The 14,964-nt window shown below is 38.2% G+C and overlaps 2 long non-coding RNA genes across 4 annotated transcripts in view; one reads left to right on the top strand and one right to left on the bottom strand.

Annotated features, from left to right (window-relative positions):
- The first annotated feature begins 1,272 nt into the window (after positions 1-1,272).
- The window catches only part of LOC121671107, an 86,304-nt gene continuing 72,612 nt past the window's right edge, over positions 1,273-14,964 (top strand). For all 3 annotated transcript variants that reach the window (XR_006018391.1, XR_006018392.1, XR_006018393.1), the window contains exon 1: positions 1,273-11,711. This is a non-coding gene — a long non-coding RNA (uncharacterized LOC121671107). The remainder of the gene's footprint in view (positions 11,712-14,964) is intronic.
- Positions 9,915-13,341, bottom strand: LOC121671108. Its single transcript, XR_006018394.1, has 2 exons — positions 13,211-13,341; positions 9,915-12,942 (listed from the first exon to the last, which is right to left on the bottom strand). It is a non-coding gene; the product is annotated as an uncharacterized LOC121671108 (long non-coding RNA).

Genomic DNA, 14,964 nt, shown 5'->3' with positions numbered 1-14,964 from the left:
TAGTCCTGACAAATTAAACAGCCTACAATGAGTGCCAGAGCATGAAAATCACTCACCCTTCCTCTACTATCTCTTAGAGGTAGGCAGTAAATGCCTTCTTAAAGGCAGGCCACCATGCAGCCAACACTAGATGTAGAGGAAAAAAGGCATTTTCATTTCTGATGGAGACTAAATTAAGGACAAACCACCTTAACATAACTAGTAAATATCTGAAAGATGGATGTTTCTTTCTGTTAAATATGGAATAATTCATATCCTGCTATGGCTTAAGTGGCCCACGTTAGCAACCCTGTAATACCCCAACAATCCATTTACACATGTAGGAGCTTCCACGGAGTGCTGTTAGTTTTATTTGTATTTGTGTAATGCAAGATAAAATAGGCCCAATAGCTATGTAAAACTCCTGTTTTGCTAACCATGTTCATGCTGGTGGGTCATCAACATGGGATGTTGGAAGATTCAGAGCATGAGGGAAGACTCTTTGAACAGAAGATAGCTCTAAGGCTGGAAACCAAGTGCCAAGTGATGAGTTGTGTATTACTCTGGGATGGCTTCAGTGTTCATAGGTTTTTAAGATAAAAACAGAAAGCTTGTGTCTATTACAGCCATTTTACCTATCTTGAGTTTAATAATGGTGTCATTAAACTGAGCAGCCAACTGTGCTTGAAATTTTTCTAGAGGTATATGACAAGTTGCTTTTTGTAGCACTGTTGTCCATCTTGCATCAAACTCATGTCAAAAGCAGTGACTTGCAACAAGCTTTTTCATGTGCTTTTTTCAAGGTTTCTTTTGGTTTTGTGGGTTACCTGTCACTCATCCTACCTTAATAATCCCTGTAGATGATGATCATTGTCCATTTCTCTTGCATCTGTACACCCCTTTAGCTGGATGTTTTTCTCTGAGCCATTCTCAGACACTATTTGCTTGTCCTAAACTTGGTGAACTTTTATTCTTGCCATAACCTCAGCTGTACTTTTCTTCTTTTTTTCTACATGTGATTTCTAATAACAGAAGTGATGTGCACATCTGCTGTAGGGAAATAGGAGCTAAGTGGCTGAAAGATCAAAATCTTTAGGCAGTTTTTTAGATGATACTTTCCCAGTGTGCTTTTTTCCTTCCCTATACTTCTTTATCCTCACTTTTCTTCCTCCCTAAGGGGTGGCAGATAAGTCATTCAGCTTTAGTGCTACTGTAAGTTTAGATGACCAATTCAGCAAGGGTGACAAATGCTACTTTCTTGCCTCTTTCCTGACCCCATAAGATTTCCAAGATTTCTTCTGGGAATTACTTACAGAAGATGTATTTTTTCATCTGTGGCACAAAACCCATTTTTCCCCTTTATTTCCGCCCTCTGAGAAAGTCCTTGGAGTAATAGGTAAAATGTCAGAAATAATTAAGAAAAATACTGATATACACTGTGGCAGAGAATTATACCTTTTGAGATGGTCATTGCCATCATCTGTAATCAGTCCCCTGACAGATATAAATATCAGCTTTATCACCTTGTTTTAGATGATGATGTCTTGAATCAATGTTGATGAAGACTATATTTTGGCAACTTCAGTTAAAGGAAAAGAATAGTTTCAATTGCGAAGCAGACAACGTAAGTTCAAAGTAGAGCAAGTACCTGACAGAATACAGACATTCCTTTATATAATATCTATTTAATCCTGTTCATAAAAAATCTTTCTCATATGAGAAAAGGGAGGACAATAGCACAGTTCTGTCCCAAAAAAATTCTGACTAAGAGCTTGTTTTTTGCTTGGCATGGAGACCGTGTATCCAGTGAGTACCATGCCCAGGAGCAATGTCTTTTACTTTCTGGGCTAAGTGGCTATTTGGATTATTAGGTGTTTATGTCCTTAAGAAAGAACCTTTTTGTCCTGCATCTTAAAAGAAAAGATCATATTTATTTTCAGGGGAAATGTATCATGACTAGATTTATAGTACCATGTGCTCAAAGATCAAATTGCATGACCACAAGCATTTATATTTTTATTTATAGGAAATAATATAAAGAAGCAAGAAGCTTATGTGCAGCTAAAGTGTTTGGCATTTATCTTTTTCAAAATGCATTAGAAAGGCAAATGGACTTGGAATGCCAGTTAAAAAGCTAGAATCACTCACTGTAATTTATTACTTTTTACATTTAGGTAGATTCGAAGTACAAGTTATAGTGCCTGCAGTTCAACTGCTCTACTATATTTTATGAAGTACAAGATAGCAATTGGTTGCATAAGGGACTAAAGATTTGGTACTAAATCCTCTTCAACTTTTAAATACTACTTCTGTGTTCTTTGATTTTTAAAAAATGCCTCAACAGCTATGTCTACATAGTAAGTGTGTACCTTAACCTGCTTTGGAATGGATCTCTATATAAAAAGCCATGTATCCACATGCAAATCTCTGTAGATCACTCAGCATTTTCTGGACCTCAGGAATTCCAGGATATTGGGACAGTGCTCAGGGCCAGAATTCTCATGGTCTACGTTACACTTAAAAGTTAGCTGGGTCCCAAGTCCTCAATGGGGGCATGCTTCACATGATGGACAATCCCTCAAGTGTTTAAGTGAGTGTAAACAAACTAATCTGCTCCCTCAAATCTTTCATATAAAAGCTACATTCTTCCAGAAACTTTTCTAGAATTTTTCTGGTATGTTTTGACCTCTCTTTCTCTACCTTTAAATTTCTTTTCTCCTTCTCTATCTATTCAAAGCAAAACTATCAAAGGAACAATTATCCAATAATTATTATTATTAGCATCACAGATCCAGCAGGTCTCTGATGACAAGCAATATCTCAGTGTTCATTTTCATTACACATGTATGAAAATCCACTGAAGCTGACTTGGGGAAGTCTACACATTGCTGCCTTCATAGAATTCTGTATTCTGGAAGCATGGAAAAGTTCCTGATGCCTGAGATGTGCATGGACTCTCATGGAACATGATATGTGAATATAATCGAATATGGGTATCAAGGAGATAAAGAGTATGTTGTCTTTTCATGTAAATGTATCAGCAAAGTCCCCAGAATTAATTTATGGAAGCAGTAAGGAAAACTGACAGAGCATAGCAAGGCTGGAGACTTTTTCTAGTTGCTCAGCAGACTGTGTTGAGTGGCTGAGCTCAGCAGAGCACCACACACAGTCAGTTAAAATTATTGGCATCACCTGAAGGTTATTGTAATCTCTGGAAGACTGCCTGGCATGTGGATAGGTTTCACACACAATATGATGTGTGGTATGTAGCAAGTTTTGCATGTTTTCAGTAAGAATGCAAACCCAAGAGCTGCAGAGCATATCTGTGCAGAAATAGCTAAGGAGTAACAAAATATTGCGTCCTGGTGCCCCAAAACCTGGTTCCACTGGAGCTTCTGCAAATGCCCCTTATCCTCACCTCACTGCCGGCTCCACACTGCTTTGAAACAAGCTCTGTCCAGCTGACATTGCAAAGGCTGAGTCTGCCTTTGAATTTTAGCTTGGATCAGATGGGAACTTTTAAAGTAGGTCTTGTGATCATCTCCATCATTTATGCTTTTGCTCATGTTGAGGAACTGTCTCAAGTGCATGAACTGGAATTAATTTTGAATAAAAGTACACCAACTAGATCTGATATGCTCAAAATAGAAATAGGTACTTGGTCTGTGGGATTAAACAAAGGATAGTCCAAAGTGAAAATAAATAAATTAATTAAAATTTCTTGTAAGATAGATTTCTGGTCCTCACTGTCAACTGTTTTGCTCTGAAAATCTTCTTCCTCTAGTCTGCACTGTTTGCCAATGTGGATGTAGCCTTAAGGTTCAGCTGAGCTTTTTTTTCCAGTGTAAAAAGATCTTTCTGATGGCTTCAGAAATTGTTCAGTCTATCTGTGGTTCATGTTCTTAAAGTGTGAAATGAAGAAGATAATACTTAACCATCTTTATCAAACAGTACACAGATGAAAGCCCAAGCAAGTCCAAAGTGTAGTAATATTTTAGCTGTTACTACATCTCCAGGATCCTCATACAATTCTCTTTAATATATATATATTTTTTAAAGTTGCTTATCTGAACGGTAAAAATACACCAAAGTTGATGGCAGTGCACATAACCAAATCCTCTTAATATAAGCTCTGCTTGGTTTCCCATATGATTTTTAGTGCCTGGTAATTGTTTATGGATCAGTTTCCACTGAAATACTCCTTATTTGTGTATTTAGAAAGGTGAAGAAGAACAGAAGCTTCTCTTGGGGTAGCAGACAGTTGCTAAATAAATTTCTACTAAGTAGGTGCACTGTCACCCTAAATGGGGCATAAATAATGCATCAAATTTTAGAAATAATGATCTTAACTCGGGCAGATTGGTGCTGTGAATGTTTCGTGAGAAAACAAAACCACAATGTTTTGTCTTTTGTTTCAGCTGTTTTAATAATGCTCAAATTTTTTTCAGTGAGGACTTCAGGTCAATTGGATTGTTTCCATTGAATTGAGAAAATAAATAAATAAATAAATAAATATCCAAATGAAAATATATTTAGGTGGGGTTTTTCCTCTTTTTGAAAAAACAGAGGTACTTAGTACACAACATAGGAATTGCTTAATACACTGGGATATCAATCCATTTTTGTGGAATTGCAAGAAAGCATGATAAAACACAATTTGCTATTACTGTTGTTGGCAGTACTTTGAACTGGTGAAAGATGCGTTCCTTATTATTCAGAGGTATTTTACTTTCTGTGTTAATATATGACAAATATACAACCAGTTCTGTAAGTCCTTGAAAGATTTGAGATTCCCTTCAGTATTTTAAAATTAGGTTTGAGCCATCCTAAGTTTCAGCATGAGTTCTCATTGGCAGCATGATGTTAATAAATCATCAGAGCTGCATTGATCAACTGGCTTATTTAACACTGTACAAACAGCAAGAACTTAAACTGGGCCACAAGCCCCACTCTTTGCCATTAGGAAAGTTAATTATTTGACACTGACAGGTTATTAAGTTCCCTCTAGCCCCAGAGTTAATACGAAAAATATTTAGAAGAGATTCTTGGGCAAAGAACAAGTTGGGTCACATCTGACCCCAGATGGAGCCGATCTGTTCCAGGTGAGACCCTCCCTGCTAGCTCTATTCAGAGCCTCAGCTTCTACACCTGAAAAATGGGGGAAATTATCTTGACCCTCACAATGTGGTTACAGATTTACTGGGTCCCATTCATTTCAATCCATTTTCTACTCCTGTTGTAGGATAGTATTTCCCAAGTGTTGTAATCTTTAAGCAATTATCTTAGACTTCAGTCTGACTTGGCTCATTACATGTTTCTCTGGTTTCCATTCCCTGCTCATCTTTCTTTGATGTTGCATTTTTATACATTACTTTCCCTACATGCACTTGTAGGATTCAGCCTGTATTGGCCTTATTAAAACTTTCACCATCTTCATAATGAACCGGCTCTGTTTTCTCATTTCATGTAATGAAAAGAAACCACTGTCAAATAGCAAACATTAATGGCACAAATTTCTGCATCTCACTAAACAGAAACACTTAGATCATCACCTGATAAATTTAGTGCAATTTGATCTAACACTATCTTCTTCAAAACACCAGCCTGGTATCTAAATTAGGTCTTAGATTAGAATTGTCATCAAGTCTCTTTCCTTTAGGGAAAAACAGAAATATTTGGAAAATAATTCAACCTATATGAGGCAAATCATTAAATACAAGATGAAGGTATGTGAACATGAAGCATGAGGAGCAGCCACAGACCCCTGGATTCCTGACTTCACATCTTTTTCAGAAGGAACATCCACATATGCCATATTCTTCAGCCTGCCAAAAAGGTAATGCTGAGAAAATAAGAAAAAGGGACCGAAGATCATGACTGCCATGGAGATGAACAAGTGTCCACTATTTTTTCTGATACCAGAAGTGTGGGGATTAAATGAAGGCAACATGCACAGCCTCAGAGGGGACCAAGATGGTTCTCCACAGGGCAAGCCTGCATGCTCTGAGTACTGATCCTTTATGGAGCAGGACAGTAGGCAACTGGAGAAGTTTGTGGAAGAGAAATTCACCAAGGCCTGCTAGTGGGAAGTCTCTAAGCTGCAAATTTTTGGAGGCTGGCAAAGTTTTCTGGGTAAATATCACTAAATGTTTCTTCCTTGCTTGTACTAACTCCCAGTCATCCCCTTGGTCACTGTTAAGGCCAGCAGGGCTGAACACACATCTTGCACAAGACATTGTAAGACCTCTTTTCTGATATTCAGTACCTCAGCTGTCTGCATTTGCTAGGTGGAGGGAATATGTGTCTGTTCACAAAGTGTGGTTATGGGGTCCTTGTGGAGGAAGGGCTATTCAGACTTACTCATGGGTCCGCTCTGGCAGCCAAGTTGCACTTATGCATTAGCACTGGTTAAAGTTTCTAATACAGCATTAAATTGAATTTGAAATGAATGAGCTGATAGAAATGCTATCTGGATGGTCACATTTCAGATCAGCAAGACTGGATTTCTTTTCATTTGAGAGGACTCTGATCTAATTTTTCGTCTTGCCACCAGATTTTTATTTCTCCCAGTCGTGGATGTATTGAGCTACATCCTGGTAAAACACACAAATATTTTCTAACTGCAAACCATTGTGTTTCAGTGGTCTCAGCTTTTCAGATTGTTATCTGCAACTGTTATTACTATGCTATTGTAACCACCACTTTTGTCCAGATTGAATGTGCTGCTATTTGAACTCTGATCCCATGGATAGACTGTGAGCAGTGCCTTTAGTAGGATGGCAAATGCTGTGCTGCTAAACCACGGCCATAAAATGGGAATTGTTTCTTTGTATACAATGACCACTGAAAAAAGAAAATAAGCTATAGTTTTTTACTAATGGATGAATTTTGTGAATTAAAATATTTAACCATTTTAAAGCATGGAGTGTGGATGTGCTAAGTTGTTTGTGGGATTGAATTTCTAATAACTTTTTTAATTGGAGGTTGAATTCAATGGTGCAAATTGGGAGATCTTAATAAGCATGTAAACCACTAATCACACCACTAGGCAGATCTTGATGTATCTTCAATAATTAATTCAGGCAGATATCCTTAAATAATTCAGTGATTTTTAATTAAAGAAAATAGGGTATTTAGTTGATTTTTTTAGTCTGGGGAATATTTATCAACATGATTCCATGCCTTTACTTTTCTCTAATATTTTTTCTTTCCCTGCTTGTTATTTTATGACTTTTGGATTCTTTCTTAGTTAAATATTTTTTTAAGAGCAGAGACTTTGATTTGTAAATGTGAATGTGATCAATAAAAACTTATGGCTTCAAAGTGTCCTTATTTATATTTAAATCCTTCCTCTCACCTGCTGTTTGCTGCTTTTTAGTTATGTCACCATTCCCACTGGAGCTCAAAAAATTTAGCTGGTCCTCTCTAAACTCCCAGACATGTTCTTTTCCCATGTACTCTTCCGTCCCTGCAGCTTCTGATGTAAAACAGATTTAAGTTTGCGTAGAGCAGAGGTCAACATGAAAGCTTAAAACAAAACAAAAAAAAAAAAGCTGGCATTCAACTTCTAGCTCTGGTTCTTATTATAACTCAAAGCTCTATTTTAGTAATTTAAAAATGGTAGTATTGTTCTACATCCATAACCTACCTTTAACCGAGTTTCTTAATGACTGTGATGCCCAGTTTAGATAAACTTCTAGACTGGCTGATGAGTATTTGGATGAACTGCAGGCAGTTGTGCCACAATGGTAAAACTGACAATTATTTTTCAAAATGATCTGTGTGAAGTTTACATTTATTTTGCTTTAGATTATGGCCAAGAGCAAAGCTTTGAACTCGTTTCTCCTATTCCTGAGTAGTTATTTGCAAAATCATTACTTTGGTGAACCTTTTATATGGGTATTGGGAGCAGTGGCTACATGAGATCCCTTCAGTGACATATTTCCTAAAAGTTTATTGCCAAGTGCTTCAAATATTTATTCTTTTTTTTTAAGCAGACCAACTTTTTCTGCTCTGTATTTTGTACTATCACATCCCTTTCTGAAAGGCTCAGTAAATAATCGTGAGTTAAGCGTTGAATGAGGATTAAATGCTGCATGTTACAGCTCAATGTGTTAGTCCATTTACCAGTGTTGTATACACATACCCAGCCTTCTGCATTTTTCAGTGTTAATCAGATGGAAATAGCAATTGGAGGTGCAATTCAGTGTTGTGCTTAAGGTCATTAAACCCTGTGGTAATGGGTAAATCCAGAGCCTGCTGTGGCCTTACCAGGCAATTTGGCAAAGAAATCAGTGCTATTTTACTGATACGATGCGAGCCGGACAATGACTGCATCCCTGCTAAGGGACAAAGCCCCACTGTATCAATTTGCTGCATTTTAACCTATGTGGAACATGTCCAAGGTGACGAGGATCTAACCTGAGTGCCCCACAGCCTCTCCCCTTCTTGGGTGAGGAGTGTATCCAGAACAGGCCTAGAGCTGCTCCTCAGTTAGTGCCAAGAGTGTTTGTCCTTCTGCTCTTCAGTTCAACAACCATCTCAGGAGTAAATTTCTGCTTTCAGTAAAAACTGCTTTTTTCACAGGAGCTTCATTCATGCAAGATGAATCCTGAGATGAGATAGAAAGTAAAGGAAGATATTCACTGTAATAATTAATTATAAATCAAAATAGATAAAAAAAATTGTGAAGGTTTAGGCCTTATCTGTAGTGAGTCTGAAATCAGACTGAAGTTAGAAGGACACAAGAGGTATGAGCCCCTTCATGGGAGCTCAGTAAAGGCTGTAGTCTGTAGTCTGCAAAGTCTAAGACTAGGTGTCAGCTGTGAATTTGGTATTGATTTAGCACCTCTTTTGCTTCTGGATAAAAGTGACCATTCTTTCTTCAATGGTAATTTATTGCTCCTGTGGTAGAGATGGATTCTTTGTGGAGACAGAAGGTAGGGTAGAATGTGGAGAGCAGATTAAAAAGGCACTGGTGAAACAGAGTCCTCTGAAAAAGTGGATGGAGGGGTTTTTACGTCTGATAGCTAAAAAAACATCATGGCCCTAGGGCCTCCAAATGTGTTTGATTCTTTTGTGTGCAATAAGGAATTTGAGCTCTTTGAGCATTTTGGGGAAGGTCAGGTGGTTAATTTTGAAGTGTTTGCCACAGCTGTGTAAATGTTAGAGAATCCCATGAGGCCTTGAACACATATTATAAACTCAGGAGCTCTGAGGTGGGCATTGTAAGAGGCAGGACTTTATCACAAGAAAACTGCTGATGGAAAGGGAGAGTCATTTACAAATGATTCTGAGATGGAAGGAAGGAGAGCATAAACTGCCATGCAATTTGGATCTTACATGCCATGGGATATTCAAGTAACAGATATCCTTTAGAATCCACTGAAGATTTAAGATTATTTTAATATTTCTCATTCCTTGCTCAAGAGCTTTGTTAAGCATGCCAAACAGTAGAATATTTTGGAAATTTCAACAAATGTTACTGTTAACCCCAAAGTGCTTAAAAGTAATGAATTCTATTTCAAAAAAAGCTTTAGAAATTTAAAATAATAGAAACAATACACGCAATACATGTTAGTGATAATGTGGCATATTTTCAAGCAGTCTCTGATATTATTAAGAGTTATATACCTTGTCTTTTTATTTTTAGACTTAATATATTGTATATCCTCTATTGTAACAGAAAAAGACTAAATAACTGAGACTTGCATATAATCTTAATATGGCAATATTGTCCAGAAGGCAGTATTTTTCCTTCAAATCTGGCAATCCATCTTCACTCTTGCTTCCATACTAATTACTCATCCACACTATAGTGTGCTGATTAAAGTCAGAAAACTAGAATTTCCCGGTCCTATTTCTACTCTTTTGCATTACAATACTGAAATATTGTAATATTCTGCTGCTCATAATCTTGAGGATTTTTTAAATGCTTTTCTTTTTTTTTTTTTTTTTTGTGATGAAATCAGCAAAAAGAAATTTTGATACTCTCTGATTAGAGAAGAAGGTGATCATATTCAGTCTTGTGTATGATCAGTGGACTTGTCTGGGCAGTGTTATAGTGTGAGAATGGGCTAAACTGAAGAATGTGATAGAAGATTTTAAAATTATTTTTGGGTTCATGCATAGGAAAACAAGATTTAAAGCTTTGCATTTCAATGGACTTGCAATTCTTCCTTTGCAAATACAAGATACAGCCCTGAAACTACTACAGGTCTTCATCTGAATATTAGATCACATCCTGTAGAAAGAAACATTCTCTCAAGAATGTTGTTCATTGGCTAAATTTTCATCATCATCATCAAGGGCTCAGGTAAGAGTTCACGTGCTTTTGAACTCCTCATATTCAAGAAATTGTTGCATAGAAATATGGCAATGCATTGCATTTTGTTTGCTGGAGACTCAGATTCTGTCCCCCTTATTGTCCTTCCATAATTACTTCACAGAGGATCACCAAAATAAATATGAGTATTTACGGAGAGTTGGCTGTCTCCACTCATAAGCAGGACAATCAAGACACTATTATTTTCATGAAAATTCCTTTTTATGCTTAAAAAGCTGCATTATATTTACTTAAACCTTTTTTTTCCCCTCCTTTTTTCTTCCCTTGCAGTTGGAGCTAAGTGAAAATTCTGTCTTCAGAATCTCAAGTTTCAAAAGCAGCATAACTCTGGATTTTGGATGGTCTGGCTTCCTTTTCCAGGGATGTGTCAAGTCCAGTATTTCAGTGTGAAACACTGATGTGACAGACTGCCATAATGCAATGTGTTTAACCACCTCAATGATGCATCAAGTGAAAGGAGTTCCCAAAGATTCAGTTCACACATGCACACACACACAAAAAAATGAGGGGTAAACAGAATGGGAAGCGGAACATAAATCTTTTTCACATAGTTTGGCACAAATTCAATTATAATTTGTAAATGTTCAATCAATTAGACCACTCAGTTGTTTAACTTATAACTTTGAAGGCAGATTATCTTTTCCAAGAGGAAAGCTTCTTTTAACCAAGACCTTTTATGTTAACTGCTCCAGAAGGAAAATGCTACATGAATAGGGATTCAGGAGAAAAGTGTGTAATACCAGGATGTCTTTGGCTGAATTTCAAGATTTTCGTAGGAACAGGCTAACCTTTAAAGTGCCAAATGACACACAAACACTCCCCAGCTCAGAAGAAAAAAGAAACCCATGCTTTTTTGCCCCTTACACTAGAAATAGTAATCTAGTGTCTTTATAATGCGTAATATTTATAGTGATAATTTAATATTAGTTGCAGGTACATTTGGAAGTTGAAAAAACTGCATAAAAGCCCATTACTTTGTCCTTAATTTTTCAGAGTCTCACTTTCGCACTGGTTTTACTCATAGCCTCTTTAAGTTCAAAACCTGTCAATTCCCATAAAAAATATCGTAGTCTTCATACATTATCAATAGTTGCTTCTCAAACCTCGGGAATTGCAGTTGCATGGCTTAGCTGGCACCTGGGTGCCATGGAGGGAAGACTTATAAATATAGAGATACAGAAAACGAAGAACAAGAAGGGAAGGAGATCAATACCAGGTGATACACAACGTGCACTGTTGTGTTTTTTGAGTTCCAGCTTTGTCATCAGGGCTGGAAGAACCCTTGTTAAACCTTTTTTCCTGCTGCAGGTGCAGAGAGCGGGAACACTGGTGGGTTTGGCAGTCCTGTGATGGCACCAGAAGAAACACTGGCACAGTGGAGCTGGAGGTATGTCCCCTCTGCAAACTTGCAGGACTAGTTCACTGAACATACTTTATGTGGACAAACCAGAGCTGTCTGCAGCCCGGGAGCAGATTGGAGCAGTTAAAGAGTGGCTGTGGTACACTGACAAAACAGCAACTGAAATATTGTTCAAACTGAAAACATTGCATTTACTCTCTCTCCTATTGAAGGCAGTCGCTGTGTTGGCTGCACAAGGATTTTGACTGAGCACTGAACATGTAGACCAAAACTAAATCATAACCAGAGTCTGTCTGAAATCTTGTCTGCCAACAAGCACAACAGAAATGATGTCTGTCCAAGCACTGCTGCCGCTGGGTTAAGACATATTGTAAGGCTGAGCTGCCTCACTAGCTCTGGCTGAGTTCAGGAGTCTGGCTGCCTGCTTTTGACTGCATGTAACCTTTTCAAAAGCACCCAAATATCTTGCAAGCCTGAATCTCATTGAAAGGCAGATAGCTGAGGGCTGACTAACATAAACAACAACCTAAATGCAGTGAAATTGCCTGGAATGGTCTCATAAATCTCAGAGCTCTCATTTTGCCAGAGTTTAGGTAGTTGTACTCTGTAGAAGCTGCAGAGTTACCAGCTGAGTGCTAAACAGTGTTTAGTTGGCCAAAACTGGCTGATTTTTGGAAGAGAAAGTGGCTGGTAATTTTTTTCAGCCTCCCATTGCCTATGTCTGTTGATCTGCTGTGGGACTTTGCACTGGCCACGAAATATTGGTCTGTAGGTGTGTGATCCTCCGTGCCTGCTCCATGTGCCATCCAAGGTGGTGTTGAGTGTGGGGTGCTCCCACAATCCTGTGGCATGCCAGCTCTCTTTAATTCAGTGAGGACTGGAGGATTTTTTTCCCTGTGGATCTTTTACATGCAAGTCAGGCTTCACATAGTCCACAGTCAAAAAAAAAAAAAAAAAAAGGAAAAAAAATCCTTCACTACAGAGACAAATAGCAACATGTGGCTGGAAGATAACAGAAATTTACATGCAAGTGCAAAAATTAAATATGGAAATATGAAAATGAGGTTTGGGGGGTTTTTTAAGCAAAAGAACTGATTCACTTTTCATTGCTGGAAATTGCATGGGGTTTTATTTCCTCAGCAGCTGATCTCAAAAAAAAAAAATAGAAAAAAAAAAATCCATAGATGCACCATCACTGTACCCTGACTTTTTGGTTTGCTTTGGAAGTGGGAGTCTTCTGCAAAACTTTGCAGCTGGCCTGAAAAACAACAAAAAAGATAAAGGCAAAAGAGTACATTAGAACTAAATGTGCAGAATGCCGATGTGCAGCCTTTCTGCCTTCCCTTCTCTACCTTCAGTCTTCCTGCAGTGTCATACCTTACCAAGTACAAGAACACTGGATTTCTTTTAAAAGACTGTTTCTTCCTTTTCCACTGTCATTTTCTGCAGCTCCTCCCTTCCTCTGTATCCCTTCTCCCTGTCTGCAGCCCACATCTTTGCCAGATAGTTAATGTAAAAATGATTACCTCAGCTTCTTGCAGGCTCTGCCTCTGCTCTTTGGTGGTTTAAACAAGTTGCCTGGTTGCTGAAAAAAAATCACAGTGCTCAGCAACAAGGCTGGTTGTCTCAGAGCCACATCATCTTGGAGGTGGCTGTTAAGAGCTGCCTCCAGGAGTAGCAGAGAGATAGATACAGACTCCAGTGTTAAAGAGGCAGACTGTTGGGATCACTCTGTTCCTTCTCCTGTTAATGACTGAGTCTGTATTTACAGAGGAATAAAGTAAAAAAAACCCCACCCATGGTCCTGTAATTTTCATTAGTCCCCAAGAAATGAAATTATTGAAGTACTCTTTGGAAGAGAAGAAAATTAGTTATCTACGCTTCCTCTTCCTATGCAGGGATTTTGTATGATTTTTCCCCATATTGCATTTTAAAGTGCATGGTGCTGGGACTGTCCCTCACCAGGGGCCTTTGCTGTGTCAGGTACAATTACAAACCAAGGCTAATTGGGGTCAATATTCCATTATATGAAGCAAAGTGATAAGGAAATGAGCTTTTATCTGAAAGTTACTGGTCCTGGCCTGTGTGTGGAGGCAGTCCTGACTGGAAAGAAACACAGGCCCATTTTGCACTTACAGACACCAAATTTTTGGGGTGCAAAAATTAGCAGTGACTTACTGAGTTTTCCTATCAGAATACATCCCGAAAACTGCTAGTGCTCCAAGTCTGAGATGCATTTTTGCCCTGTAAAACACCAGAAAACACTTTCTATTTAAAAATTTTAAAAATGTGTGTAGTTTGATAGTTAATTAGCTTCAATATTATCTAAAAAGACAGCTTGACAGCTTTCCATTAAACAAACAATAAAGAATCTAAAATAGGAGTGGTTTATCAGTCCCATGCTATATAACATGAGCCTCGTAACAGCCCACCCCTCATGGAGGGGTGCAGGGAAAGGCCATTAAAAATAATTAGGGAAGCTGGTCCCATCTCTTTCCCATCTAATAATAAGTTGTGCTTCAGAGCATGCTGTTCTAAAGCTTGGAGAAGGCAGGACCAAAGTTAAGCCTAGAGGTGTTCATGCCAGGCATACACGGAAAAGAAAAGGGAAGAGAGTCTGGTCCTTTCTGTGGGTGTATTGTAATATGCAGACCCCAAAGCAGAACTGAGGCAGCCTTGGTTGGTGTCCTTGCAGACAGCCTTTTCCAGCATTCCCCTTGCTTGGCTGTTATTGTTGTCATTTTCCTTTGGGTTTTTTTGGGTGGAATCTCAAGGAGCCCCAGTCTGCAAGATGTTGTGACTGCAGAATATGCACCCAGTAGAAGCTTGTGCTCAGCGAGTCCATGTCTGATAGCCTTCCGTGGTGATGTCTCCTGGTTAACAAGGTGCTCAGGACCCTGAGCAATGGGTATATGAAAACATAAGGTAGTAATCAGAGAGAAAATTACATGGTTTTTATAGTTCATATAAGTCTAAAGAAATTAGTTTGGGTTTTTTTCTTTTTTTTTTTGACAGAGTAATATCATTATTCAAATGAGGCAGGCATCCTTTTATTGCCCTCCATTGGCTTTTCATTGTCACCCATGCACCATTTTCCCACAATCTGTGCTTTACTTTGCACAGGTATTTACTATTCTCCAATTGTTTCCACTACTTTGAGATCTGATTTTCTCTGTTTCCTTTTCTTCATGTTTACTTTTTCCTTACAATGCTTCTCATTAAACTTTTTCTTCCACTTGACTGACTCCTTTCTGATTATTTTTATGCTTTGAGAAGAGTG

This window comes from Corvus kubaryi, unplaced genomic scaffold (genome assembly GCF_017639235.1).
Source record: "Corvus kubaryi isolate FWS band 111438036 unplaced genomic scaffold, C.kubaryi_AGA036_p1.0 37397, whole genome shotgun sequence".
Lineage (NCBI taxonomy): Eukaryota > Metazoa > Chordata > Aves > Passeriformes > Corvidae > Corvus > Corvus kubaryi.
Note: the sequence above shows the minus strand (reverse complement) of the source record. Positions and strands in the feature narration are given on the sequence as shown.